We start from the raw sequence: 12,753 nt of genomic DNA, 5'->3' as shown, positions 1-12,753 counted from the left end.
AAAGGGGGTAAATGAATAAAACAAAAAATATATATAATAAGATGTTATTTATTCATCTAAACATTTAGAAAACTAAACGTTTTACATTTAAAAATCGAACTTTCTTTTACATAACTTACATATATGTATATTATAATTAACATTTAAAACGGGCTACAAATATAATGACCGTTTGGCGTACAACCGTCGATTTCCCCCTTATGGGTATCCGTTGGCGGCAGGCTCGGGGACGTCTGTCGCCTACACGAGGGTCCCTGTCCCTGGGATGGCCAATGCGCAAAAAATGGCGCACTCTTAGAGAAGTAAAGGGAAACAGTTCCTCCGAAGTCGAGTCCGCAGTTCGGACAGCCGCTGGCGGGGTTTCGGAAGCATGGTCCCGATCGTTTCCCGTGCCTCGCCTTAAAGCCTTGAGGCGGCCAACAGGGGTTTTACTGGGTAGACCTGGGGTCTCATTAGTCCACAACAAGGATTCCCACATAACCATCCCGGCCCGTCCCCGCGTCTTTTATTCCCGCCGCCGCGATTATCACTTGCTCCATGTTGCACATACACTATTATACATTAGGTACACAAAGCAAAGGTAACACGTTCACTGTTCCAGGCTTGCCGTGAAATAAAGGCACAAGTAAAGTTTATTTCGTTGACGCGTACTTGAATGACTAAGTAGTTGAATGTTGAACGTCGAGGCTGAGACTGACTCCCCACTCGCACGGTCACAGGCGCCGCAGGGGCGCGGGCGGGGAGGACCGCGGGTGCACCGGCGCCCCCCTACTTATCTCTTGATTGAACGGATTAACTGATTATTTAATTTAATTATGAAGAAAATCGATTTAACAAATAATTCTTAATAGAATGGAATATTAGTTTCGTAATTAATACAATAACTTGATCATAATGGGATTGAATGTTTTATCTTCGTTGTTCTAAATATTATATGTTTAGTTGATTAAAATACCAAGTCTTATGTAAATCAACAAAGAGAAAATAATCACATAAACTATTAAAATGTTCATAACTATTAACATATTTATCTGTTTTAATTAATTTGTTAAGGATTGAATCAACCTACATTACATAATTATGCCAACAAGTTAATGATAGATGCAAAGTATACAATTGTTAGGATTAATAACATACCTACTTTATTAGTTCAATCACAGATACACTTATTGTTTTAAGTAATCAGGTTTCTTTGATTTATATAAGATCGTTATTGTTATAATTAACTTAACGTCAACTAAGAGAAAACTGCTCTTAGTTGGTCTTCATTTTTTAGAGTGCACGACTATACGATGTGCCGTTTGAGCCAATATCGTTTGTGCGAAATATTCGCGTTTTAACCGTGGTCGCACTTTATTTTTATTTATTTTTACCACAGTCCCACCGCACTAAGTGTTTCTTTTCCAAAAATATTTCCTTCACAACTTAATTAGACGGAGACCCGCTTCGCGGGGCTCCTATTTCTGGGCGGTTTGCCCTTCGGGCATCTGAAGCTACCTAACCTACCTTCTACCTACCTATATTTCCCCCAAGTGTAATGTTTTCACGGAGGTCATACTAAATCAATAGGTAGGTTAGGTTCGTTAGGTAGCTTCAGATGCCCGAAGGGCAAAGCGCCCAAAAATAGGAACCCCGCGAAGCGGGGCTCCGTCTAATTCAATTGTGAAGGAAATGTTTTTTGAGAAGAAACACTGAGACCATGTTAAAAATAAATAGGTACCCGTAGACCCACAAATACTGTCGTGCTCTAGAAGTATAATATTGTCGAGCCGTAATATGTCGCACAATTTAACTTCGATCAAAAATACTGCCGGACTATATTTTGGTCGAATAGTGACATGTCGCACAATATCACTTCGGAGAATTGCAGTGTCGTTAAAAAAATATTGTCGCACAATCATGCATCGCACACTTGGGGTCGCACTTATGTAATAATCCCGTCGTTTGAACAGATTTTTAACATTTCTACGCCTACGAGCGATACTATATATTTAAATAATAATGCCGATGATGATGATGATCTTCCGAAAGGTAGCCAGTTCGAGTCTTGCCCGAAACCGTGAGTTTTCCTTTAATATAAAAAGATTGGTTAAAGTTACTACAGTACAAACAAACCGCCATTATCTAAAAAAATTAAAAAAGTAATGAAATGAATCCATTTGTATTTGTATATGCATTTTGTATTTTTAATATATTTTCCAGTTCGTTCTCGTGAGCCTTGTTGCAGGAACTTGTTATTTTTAAATACTTTAGGTTTTAAAGGGCTCGGAATCGTACGAAAGTACCTTTGGGCCAACCTGTACAAAAATGTTTGGGATGAGATATGCTCCCGAAAATAAACCGCTGGTGGCCTAGCGGTAAGAGCGTGCGACTTGTAATCCGGAGGTCGAGGGTTCAAACCCCGGCTCATACCAATGAGTTCTTCGGAACTTATGTACGAAATATCATTTGATATTTACCAGTCGCTTTTCAGTTTAGGTAAACAACGTGAGGAAAACGGAATAATCCCAATAAGGGCCTAGTTTACCGTCTGGGTTGGAAGGTCAGATGGTAGTCGCTTTCGTAAAAACTAGTACCCACGCCAATTCCTGGGATTATTTGCCAAGCGGACCCCAGGCTCATGAGCCGTGGCAAAATGCCGGGACAACGCGAGGAAAATGATGATAAGATATGCTCCCGAAAATAACATTATTCATGTTGTTATCGCCGCCATCTTGCCGAATTGGCACAGATCCGTCGGACGTTAAAATTCGCTCCAACGGAACCTCGGATTCAGATTTATGCTAGCTCCTGCATAAATTGCAGTTGCCTGCTAAATGTATCCATTACACGTTGACACTTTTTAGGGGGGAGTTCCCCTTGTGCGATTATGTGGGGCAAAATTTTGACGTTGCGCTGGATAAACGACCACATAGACCATAATTTAATTTAGTATCTTTTAGGATGTTTTAAAACTTCGTATTTATATTCATCGCATGTCGTATTGTTTCTGAAAGTGAACCATTGAAGACGTGCACAAGATGCGTTTACCTTTAAATGAGCAATTCTTGTATCGGGATATCGGAAACGGTTCTTAACGATTTCAATGAAATTTGCTATATGGGGATTTTCGGGGGCGAAAAACCGATCTAGCTAGGTCTTATTTCTGAGAAAACGCGCATTCTTGAGTTTTTATATGATCCCAGATATTATATATAATGCATTTTTGACTCTATATATCTCGTTTAGAGCCAAAACAGTGCTAAATTGCGTGCTGTATGCGATTCGCTAGCCGTTTGCGGCATTTGAGATTAAGTCATGACTACGTCGTTTTCAAAACGACTTAATTGCACGTCAGTCGCACTGTCTATAGTTCATATCCCGTTCAAAACACTAAACACCTGTCATCGAGGTACAGAACGACAATCGTGCGTTAATCGCGCGTCAATCGCAACATCGCGTCGGTACCCTAATCCCCCGTGCCCTGGCCGCGGTCCAAGCCAGCGGCCGCAGATGACGGCGCCGCACTCGTTATCGCACGAGTCTCACCCACACAACTATGACCAGAACCAGCGTTTAAGGGAAGACGGATTCGTACTTATAGTTTTCATTCGTAAACCTTATCGCAGCTTTTCCAGTAGTCCGTTAGAGGTTTTCCAATACTCAGTTAAAAACCACTTCGCTTATTAAGTTTTTTTATATTATATTATAAATGGGCTTACTCATGGCCACAGACCAGCCGAGGCGAAGACGTGGCCTACGATGGAGCGAGCCTGCCCAGAAGGTGCCTGTTCACCCTTGATTAGAAAGGTTGCCGGGTTATATGAGCTCGGAAATATAGACGCCAGCAAGGAATTCCATTCCTTGGCAGTGCGCATAAGAAACGAGGAAGCAAAGCGCTTCGTGCGAATTGGTGGAATATCTACCAAGTAAGGAAGGAAACCGGCCGTGCGTCTAAAAGTCCGATGGTAGAATGGGGACGGTGGAATAAGCTCGTGTAGTTCTTGAGCACACTCTCCGAACCTGAAACTTTAATTATTTTATTCTATTCTTCCTGCCCTTATCCCACGGTATGTGGGTTCGGCACAACATATTTTTCTCTTCTATTCTTCTCTATCTTTCGCCACCTCAGCACTCACTCCTTTCCTTCTCATATCCTCTTTCCCACCATCCGTTGTTTTTGGGGCTACCATTCGCTCTCCGTCCAGCAATATTCATCCCTCACATTCTTTTGCCTATGTGGCATTCATCATTACATACAGCAACGCTGACATAGTAACTAACATCCAACGGCCTAATAACTAGTAGATTTAAAAAGACTCCGCAGAATTTTCCGGTCGAACTTGCATAAAAATCGAACGATCTGCAATCAGTTCAAAAACTTGGAAAACAACTACGAATAACTAGAACAAAATGGCCGTCCACATTGAAGCGTGCTCGAACAAATCAAGCAAACTGTAGAATAAATCTTACAAAAAGCTTTACCGACGAAGCATTTTATAATTTCCCCGGGCCTGGGCCTTATAATGGGAATGTTTATGTTTCTTGCGACACTGGGATACAAGGGAAAGGCGTAAATAACGACGCTGTGACAATTCTATGCAAATCGGGCGTGCGAAATGCGGGTTACGCTGGGGGTGCACTGGCGAAGGAAAACGTCCGGAGAAAAGCGGTGGCGGTAGTTAGAACACTAGAGTATGTGGTTTTATAATTTATAAGGTATCATCTTTTTCGCTTTTTCCCGGATTTTTGCCGCGGCTCACGGGAGCTTGGGGTCATGGCATCTAATCCAAAAAGTTGATTGAGGCACTAGTTTTTATGACCTTAACCCTTACCATACTAACTCAGCGGAGAACCTAGGCCTTATTGGAGTCAGTTCGGTTTCTTTACGATATTTTCCTTCACCGAAAAGCGACTGGTGAATATCAAATGATATGTCGTAGGGATTATTACATTTTACATTTTGAAAAAACACACGACAGTGTATCCCCAGCTTAACAATTTTGCTCGCAGTCAATACAACAGCTCTGAGCAAATGACTTATTTATGCACCGCGGTTCCGTATGGCCCGGGCCGTATTTGTTGCCGAATTTATATGGCCCGTGATTGGACCCTTTCGGGGTGCCGTCGTAAGATCTAGGATAAGGGACGTCAAATGATCGTAATGTTTAGTTATAAACTTTGGTGGGAGATTTTCAAGATCATTTGATGTAAACAAACAGTACTGATATTATGATAAGGAATTGATATGCTTTATTCTGAAACCGAACTTCTGATTTAGGACTTCTTAGGTAATGCTGCCGATTACGGTTGCAGTAATGCTGCTGACTGCATTGCTACTGATTTTATTATTAAAAGCTTTTATTTAACTTGCAATGTACCTATGTACATAAATATGTAGTTATCTATGTATTAACTATGTTTGTACGGGTCAAATCTTGCAAGCTAAATTTGAACCACTTTCCGACTTCTAATGAAGCTAAACATTTGCATACATATGTAAGTCGGGTGACAATGCAATATTATGGTACCATCGAGCTGATCTGATGATGGAGACAGGAGGTGGCCATGGGAACTCGGTGATGAAATAAAGCAAAGTAATTGTTTTAGGGTTGTTAAAATTGTCTCGATGAGTGTTAAGAAGTTGACTGTGGAAAGAAAAGTACAGTCAGCGATAAAAGCTTGTACCAAAAATGTTTTTTTTTGCCAACAACTGCACATATGCAGTACATATTAGTATTCCGCCGAATAGTAAGCAATGTTTGACTTATTTCCGAATATTCGGTAAAGTTGCCTTATGCGCCGAATGCCGAATAGTTGCCGAATATTCGTCACAACTCTAATACAAACTTTCACATTTATAATATTAGTAGGACTGTACGGCTACCATCAGTTTGGCACTGACAAAAACGCCGTCGAGAACGTAATTTACTTTCTATACATCTAGCTCGTACTCGCATATTAGTGCAAACGAGATGTATAGAAAGTAAATTACTTTCTCGATAGCGTAAATGACAGTTTTGACACTGTCAGTGACTCATGGTACGGGCTCGTCCTATTCTGGATAAGTAGGATTATTACCAGGTGGGTATGCGACTGACCCATGTCCTCGCATTAACTATGATGCATCATTAATAACATGTAATAACTTGTTATTTTATTGCTAATAACCTAACGGGCATCGAACCTGCTTGCCGTAAGCGACCGGGAAATATTTCTTGCCTTGAGAGTTTGATATCTGTTGATTAATGTTTAATTAATCGTTAATTGTGAGATTGCCTTTATTGTACCTATACATATAAAGTCAATGTGGCTAATTCCGTCATAGGGACTATTCCGTCCACGAGCGTGTCGTTCTTTGATTTTCGATCGTAGGAAAATAAACATTTTGCTTTTGATTGCTGAAACTAAAAGCAATCGCTGCTTTGTCGATGAATCTATCAATTTAGTTCGTTGTTCGAGAAAAACGCTAATGGACGGAATAACCTCTATGACGGAATTAGCCACATTGACCTTACTTCTGTTTTTAAGAGTCACAAAAATGTATTCAAGAGCTTCGTCTATATATTCATTATTCCATCATTGGTTAAATACTGAACAACTTTTGCTATAAGCCCAACCACAAAATCGCGAAACAAATTCCGCTTCATACATTTCAGAGAACCAGTATTTTCTGGTTAAAAACAGGTAATGTTATTTTACTGGTATATAATATTGTACCTACCAAATAAAATTTAAATTAACAGAACTTATCAACCAAAAATTTCTGAAAATGTTATACGTTCAGTCGTTTATTTTACAGTTTCAGGGAACTATCAATTATTGAGGTGTTCCATTTTCCCGATTCTTCCGAATCATGGAACAACACCAATATCCGGATCATTTGTTCCGGATATCACGCGCTGGGGCTCGATTTGACGTGTTTTGATGACTATTCGCCACATGACCAAAAATATATATGTATGACCTTATTTTTATAGCAATGTAAATATGCAAAAATAGGATAGGCACGTATGGAAAATCCATGGATGCTCATATTATAATGAGTGGCATATTCTAATAGATAATAGCATGAATAAAACAATTTAAAAATTATGAGTGTAAATTTTTCGAAACGTCGGATATATTTTAAAATCATCATAAGTACGCGTAATAATCCGTCTAAATACTTTTATTTCATATATAACTATCGCGGTAACCGTAGACAATATTATGCATATTTTAACTTCTAGTTTAAATGCAAAGTGTCCCAATATTAATATAAACACAAGTGCATGTGTCGGGTGCACTGCATTCACTGCATAGCAAGGCATAAACTGCATGGTTATAGTACTAACACAGATGCTATTTTACTATCTGGAATAGACTTCTAAGTTTATCTCAAAACTACAGACACATGAACCTAGGCGCCGCCATACAATGGAAAGCTCATTTTAAAACAACATTCTGAAATATCATGACGTAAACATTCAAGTACAGTCACGCTCCGTGATCGTTACGCCATTTAGGGTTCTAGCTAAATTGGACATTCCATAGCGTAAGTATGGGGGCGTTTTTTTTTTTGTTGTCCCCTACACTTTTTTTCAAATTTGGGATTTTTTATGTTATTTCTACTCAGAATCACGGGCTGTTTCTATCCTAATAGGAGAAAAAAAGTGTCCCAAAATTTCCATACATTTTTCGATCTTTCCATTGCGCGACCGCCATACAAAGTCTATGAAAAATGGTGACGGAATGGAAATAAAAACCTTAGCACACTTTTTTTCTCCTATTAGGATAGAAAGAGCTCGTGATTCTGAGTAGAAATAACATAAAAAATCCCTAATTTGAAAAAAAAGTGTAGGGGACAACAAAAAAAAACGCCCAATTGGAACTACCAATTTGGCTAGGACCCTAAATGGCGTAACGATCCCGTGTGGTGACCTGGTGACTGTACCTTTAACCATTTTTAGCAATGAAAACTAGGTGGGCCAAATTTTTTTTCGTTGATAAGTTCTTCACGCTTACGCCTGTCGTAACGACGACAGACATCTCACAGCCGTATTCTAACAATAACGTCACATATTAGATACTAGCGACCCGCCCTGGCTTCGCACGGGTTCACAAATTATACATAAACCTTCCTCTTGAATCACTCTATTAAAAAAAACCGCATCAAAATCCGTTGCGTAGTTTTAAAGATACATACGGCACAAGAAGCATACATACGGACAGACAGCGGGAAGCGACTTTGTTTGTGGTTGAAACGATACGTTTCTTCAAACAAAAACGTCACTTTTGATACTTGTTTGACACTGACATATCCGATCCATATCGTTTCTTTTCTATATCTAACATTTGACGTATCTTATTGTTCGAATATGGCTGTCATACGCTACGCTACGTGTGCGGACTTGTTTGAGATTGCACTGATTGCTCGCAGCGCTCTCGTTCTACGCGCGTCTTACGCCACGCTTACGCCGACGCCTCGTGTGCTGAGAGCCTTAAGCTCAGAATAATATAACCCTTTTGGATTTCCTGCATCATATCCAGAATTCTAAATCCTTGTTTTTATGTTTTGAGAGCCACAGCGGACTTCCACTTCCTGTTCTTATGTGGAAGCTTTTTACCAGCCCCGGCGGGTTTTGCGCCCAAATTAATATGCTCCAGTCACATTATGACGGTAGTCGTGGCCAGTCGTGGGACTTGCATTAGACAGGCTGTTCCATTTTATATTTCCTGACTTTGCATTTGCAAAGCAAAACTCAAGTAAGTATATAGAATAGTAAAAACGCTTTTAGAAGCTCTTGGTTTGATTGAGGCCATAAGACAGAAAGTACAGTCGCCATCAAATTGAAGATTATAGTCAAATTCGCCAAATATATCGTAAGAAATCTTTTTTACCATAGAAATAAGAGGGTTCCAATATATTTGGCCACATTGGCTGTCTCTATCTATTTGATGCTGACTGCTATTACTACGAGCGATAGTTCACTGGGTGTATTTATAGGGTTATATTATATACCCTAAATTTTTATGTTGCTGTTATTTTTAACAACCTGCCCTGCCTGCGATTTGGTTCACGTACAGACATTAAACTGTACCCATGCTATTACTATCTGTATGGTAATTTTTTTCCAAATTTGTTCAACCATTTTTGTGGGATAAAGGTACAAATATCCTAACATTCAAAAGTACTTTCACATTCATAATACCTAAAAAAAAATTTAGGATTATTATTAAAAGATATACTTTACCTGTAATGCTAAATCTAATACCTTTAAACGAGCAATTCTTGTTTATTTATTTATTTATATATATATATATTTCGGGGATCTCGGAAACGGCTCTAACGATTTCGATGAAATTTGCTATACGGGGGTTTTCGGGGGCGAAAAATCGATCTAGCTAGGTCTTATCTCTGGGAAAACGCGCATTTTCGAGTTTTTATATGTTTTCCGAGCGAAGCTCGGTCACCCAGATATTAGTGTTATTATACATCGAGGGATTGACAGACATACAACGCGTGTTTTCATTTGTATAAAAATATGCTTAAAAAGAAGCAAAATAAACATCAATCGATTTAAATTACTACAAAATAGCCACTACAAAGCAAAATAAGTTAATTTGACGTAGGCGATAAAAAATGGCTGAAAAAGCGCTCATAGTACCCAATCACGATCCTTTCAAGCAATGATTATAAACTATGTCCACACGTGGGTTTAAAACGCTAACTTTATCATCCTCCTATCTCCCGCCTTCGTGCCCTTGAAATGTAAACCTTACGTTAAGGACATAAAGTCTTCAATCCAATGCAAAGTAATATAGATTGAGAGTTAAAGAGAATTATTGGAAATGGCGAGCGGATACCATGAATGCCTAAGGATTGAAATAGCATACAAAAATCGGCTACTATCGGGATCTCAGGCATTTTAACCATATATCAGTGTAGATAAACGAGTGTGTGACACGCGATGTTTTTTAGGTCATTTCATGACAATGTGTTTAAATAAACTTAGGGCTAGTGATACATTTGAATTTTATGTTTATTTTAAGTTTTATCGATGTGAGGGCACGCCATGTTGGATGTCAGTTGCATTTGTTTAATGTCAACATAAAAATGTATATTTAACATAAAGGTAACAGTCCATTTCCAACCGCAACTGCACTACTGTTCATTTTACTATGGAAATTGACAGTAACAGCGAAGCGTTCAGTACCAGTAGTGCAGCTGCGGTCAGAAATGGAATGTTACCCTTAAGGTGATGTTCGGGTGTCAAATGCAACTGCATTACTGTTGCGGCGTCGTTTCTGCGTCAATTTCCTTAATAATATGAGTGACGTTCGCCGCCGCATTGCCGTAATTATGACGTTCATTACGTCACTCATTTTGATGCCTAGACGTCACAGCAGGCATCTGCAGTCGACTTGTGAACGTCACCTTAAATTGAATTTACTTTACTTGCTTAATTCTTGGAACATACATAAATGTTATGAAATTATAACGACGTTCCAAAGAACGTTGCTGTTATGCGCATAACGTTTAACGGAGTAAAATTTATTTCACGAATTAAGATGCCAAAGTAATCTACATTCTCAGTACAAGTGCACCGTCTTTACTCCATTCGTTCCACTATTAAGAAAATCTAAAGACCGACATAAAAGCTTTATGAACCAATTCGAACTAGTTTCCAAGAATCCTGTTTTAAAAAAGGTCGTAAGCGCCAAGGATTTCTATATAAAATACGACCTCTTGGCACGATAGTAAGACGGAAGGAAACAAATCCTGTGAGAGCTTGCAAATTTATTTTTACCAATAAAGCTATAGCCCAATCTGAGGAGCAATCGGGGAAAAACGGGGAAATCTCATTAAAGAGCTGTTTTCATTCGATAATAGGGTTGGCGCGTCGGAGTTTTCTTTATATTTTCTATTTTTTAGGTACAGAAGTTTGGACGAGAACGGTTTCACTCACTGACACCGAGTGAAACCGTTGTCGTCTAAATAGTTTAAAATATGTTTCACAAAAGTTTAACCTCGATTAGGTACAGAAGGTTCACTCTCTAACAAAACGCGTCTATTACGAAAGATATGAGCGCAAGCGCGAGCAGGCGTCCGTTCCGTAGCGGTGCGCGGCAATAACTACTGCTAGACACCAAAAGTGGTGTGGGCATCAATGGCATCATGTACTAGTAGCGACGAGACGGAATCGCGGAGTGAGCCACGCCTGCTAAAACCCACTCATCTCATACTTAATAATAGTTACAGAGTGGGATCCACGGAACACCATAGATGGTGCAGGCATACCGAAAAGGAAATGCGTCAGTCGTTAATTTAGAAGTATTACGCTTTTTTCTTGGAGGTGTAAAGATCGGATCCGTCCGAAAATATAGTCTGTGCGCATAAAAGATAAGAGTCGTGAAATGTATGGGATCCAATACATTCTACGAGTCTTCTCCTTCCGCACAGACTCTACCGCAGAAATTATTCACCATATACATAAGTTTCTTGAAATTAGTTTTTAGTGCACTGCCAACCCTCCAACGGAGACAGCACAGACGGTCTGAGTGAGTCCTCCGCGGAATAGGCTTCGAGATATTCTTTTTACACTAATTATTCACACGATATAATCGAATACGCGAATAGACGGAACTAGTACAAAACTGTACCTAAATAGCATTTATAGCACCGGCTCCGGGTCATTCCTTATGCGCAACGCGGCGAGGGTGATGGGCTCCTTTGCATCTGGAGGGGCGCGGGGCGAATTTTGTGAATAGTTTTTGACGTGACCTAACTCGAAAGAGACATACCTACTCCGCCTAAACCGTTAGTTTAGGTTAAGATTTTTGTGATTTTGTAAGTTTAAGCTAGTTATAAACATATTTTTATATTTGTATTGTTGTAAAAATATTTTTGTATCTGTTTAAAGCACTGGAACGTAAGAGTCATCCAGAAAATACATTAGAATCCGTTTTTTTTTCATGATCTAGGTATCTAGAAGGAAAACGAGCACAATTAAGCGAATACAATCCGCCTATACATATACGCCTTCCGGAGCCTTAGGGCTCATTTAGACGATGCGAGAACTCGCATGCGAGTTTCATTACATTGCGGGTTTTGATCGGTCGGTTGAATTGGACGTAATCAAAAGTCCGCAATGTAACTAAAATCGCATGCGAGTTCGATACCGGCACGATATCGGCCTGTCAGTTAGAACATAAAGTTGACAATTCCGAACAACTGACAAGCCGATATCGTCCGGCGGACTGTTAATCAGTGGGCCCCTTTAAGCTCCAGAGGTACAACAAGCTCGGAATAATCAAATAATAAATAATTGTAATAAGTGGTGAACGGTGTTGGTCACACATACTGTAAACAGTGTTAAAAATACTTTATATTTAAGCCTTTCTTTTAGTGACTGTTTGTTTACCTAAATACATTTAAAAAAAAATTAAAAATACTGTCACTGCAACACTAGAGCCCGTACCATGAGTCACTGACAGTGTCAAAACTGACATATACGCTATCGAGAATGTAATTTACTTTCATACATCTCGTTTGCACTAATATGCGAGTACGAGCGATATGCATAGAAAGTAAATTACGTTCTCGACGGTGTTTATGTCAGTGCCAAACTGATGGTAGCCGTACAGAGGGGAGGGGTTAAGGTGGGAGTACCTATATATTTTTTAGATTTGAAGGTTTAAGTTAACTCTGCGTCGAATATGCAGCAACAAAGTCTAGTTTCCTAGTTTCCGATCTAGGTTGGAAAGTCAGACGGCATCGGCAGTAACTTC

The sequence above is a fragment of the Cydia amplana genome, chromosome 22 (assembly GCF_948474715.1).
Source record: "Cydia amplana chromosome 22, ilCydAmpl1.1, whole genome shotgun sequence".
NCBI classification, from domain to species: domain Eukaryota; kingdom Metazoa; phylum Arthropoda; class Insecta; order Lepidoptera; family Tortricidae; genus Cydia; species Cydia amplana.
This window is presented reverse-complemented; position numbering follows the sequence as displayed.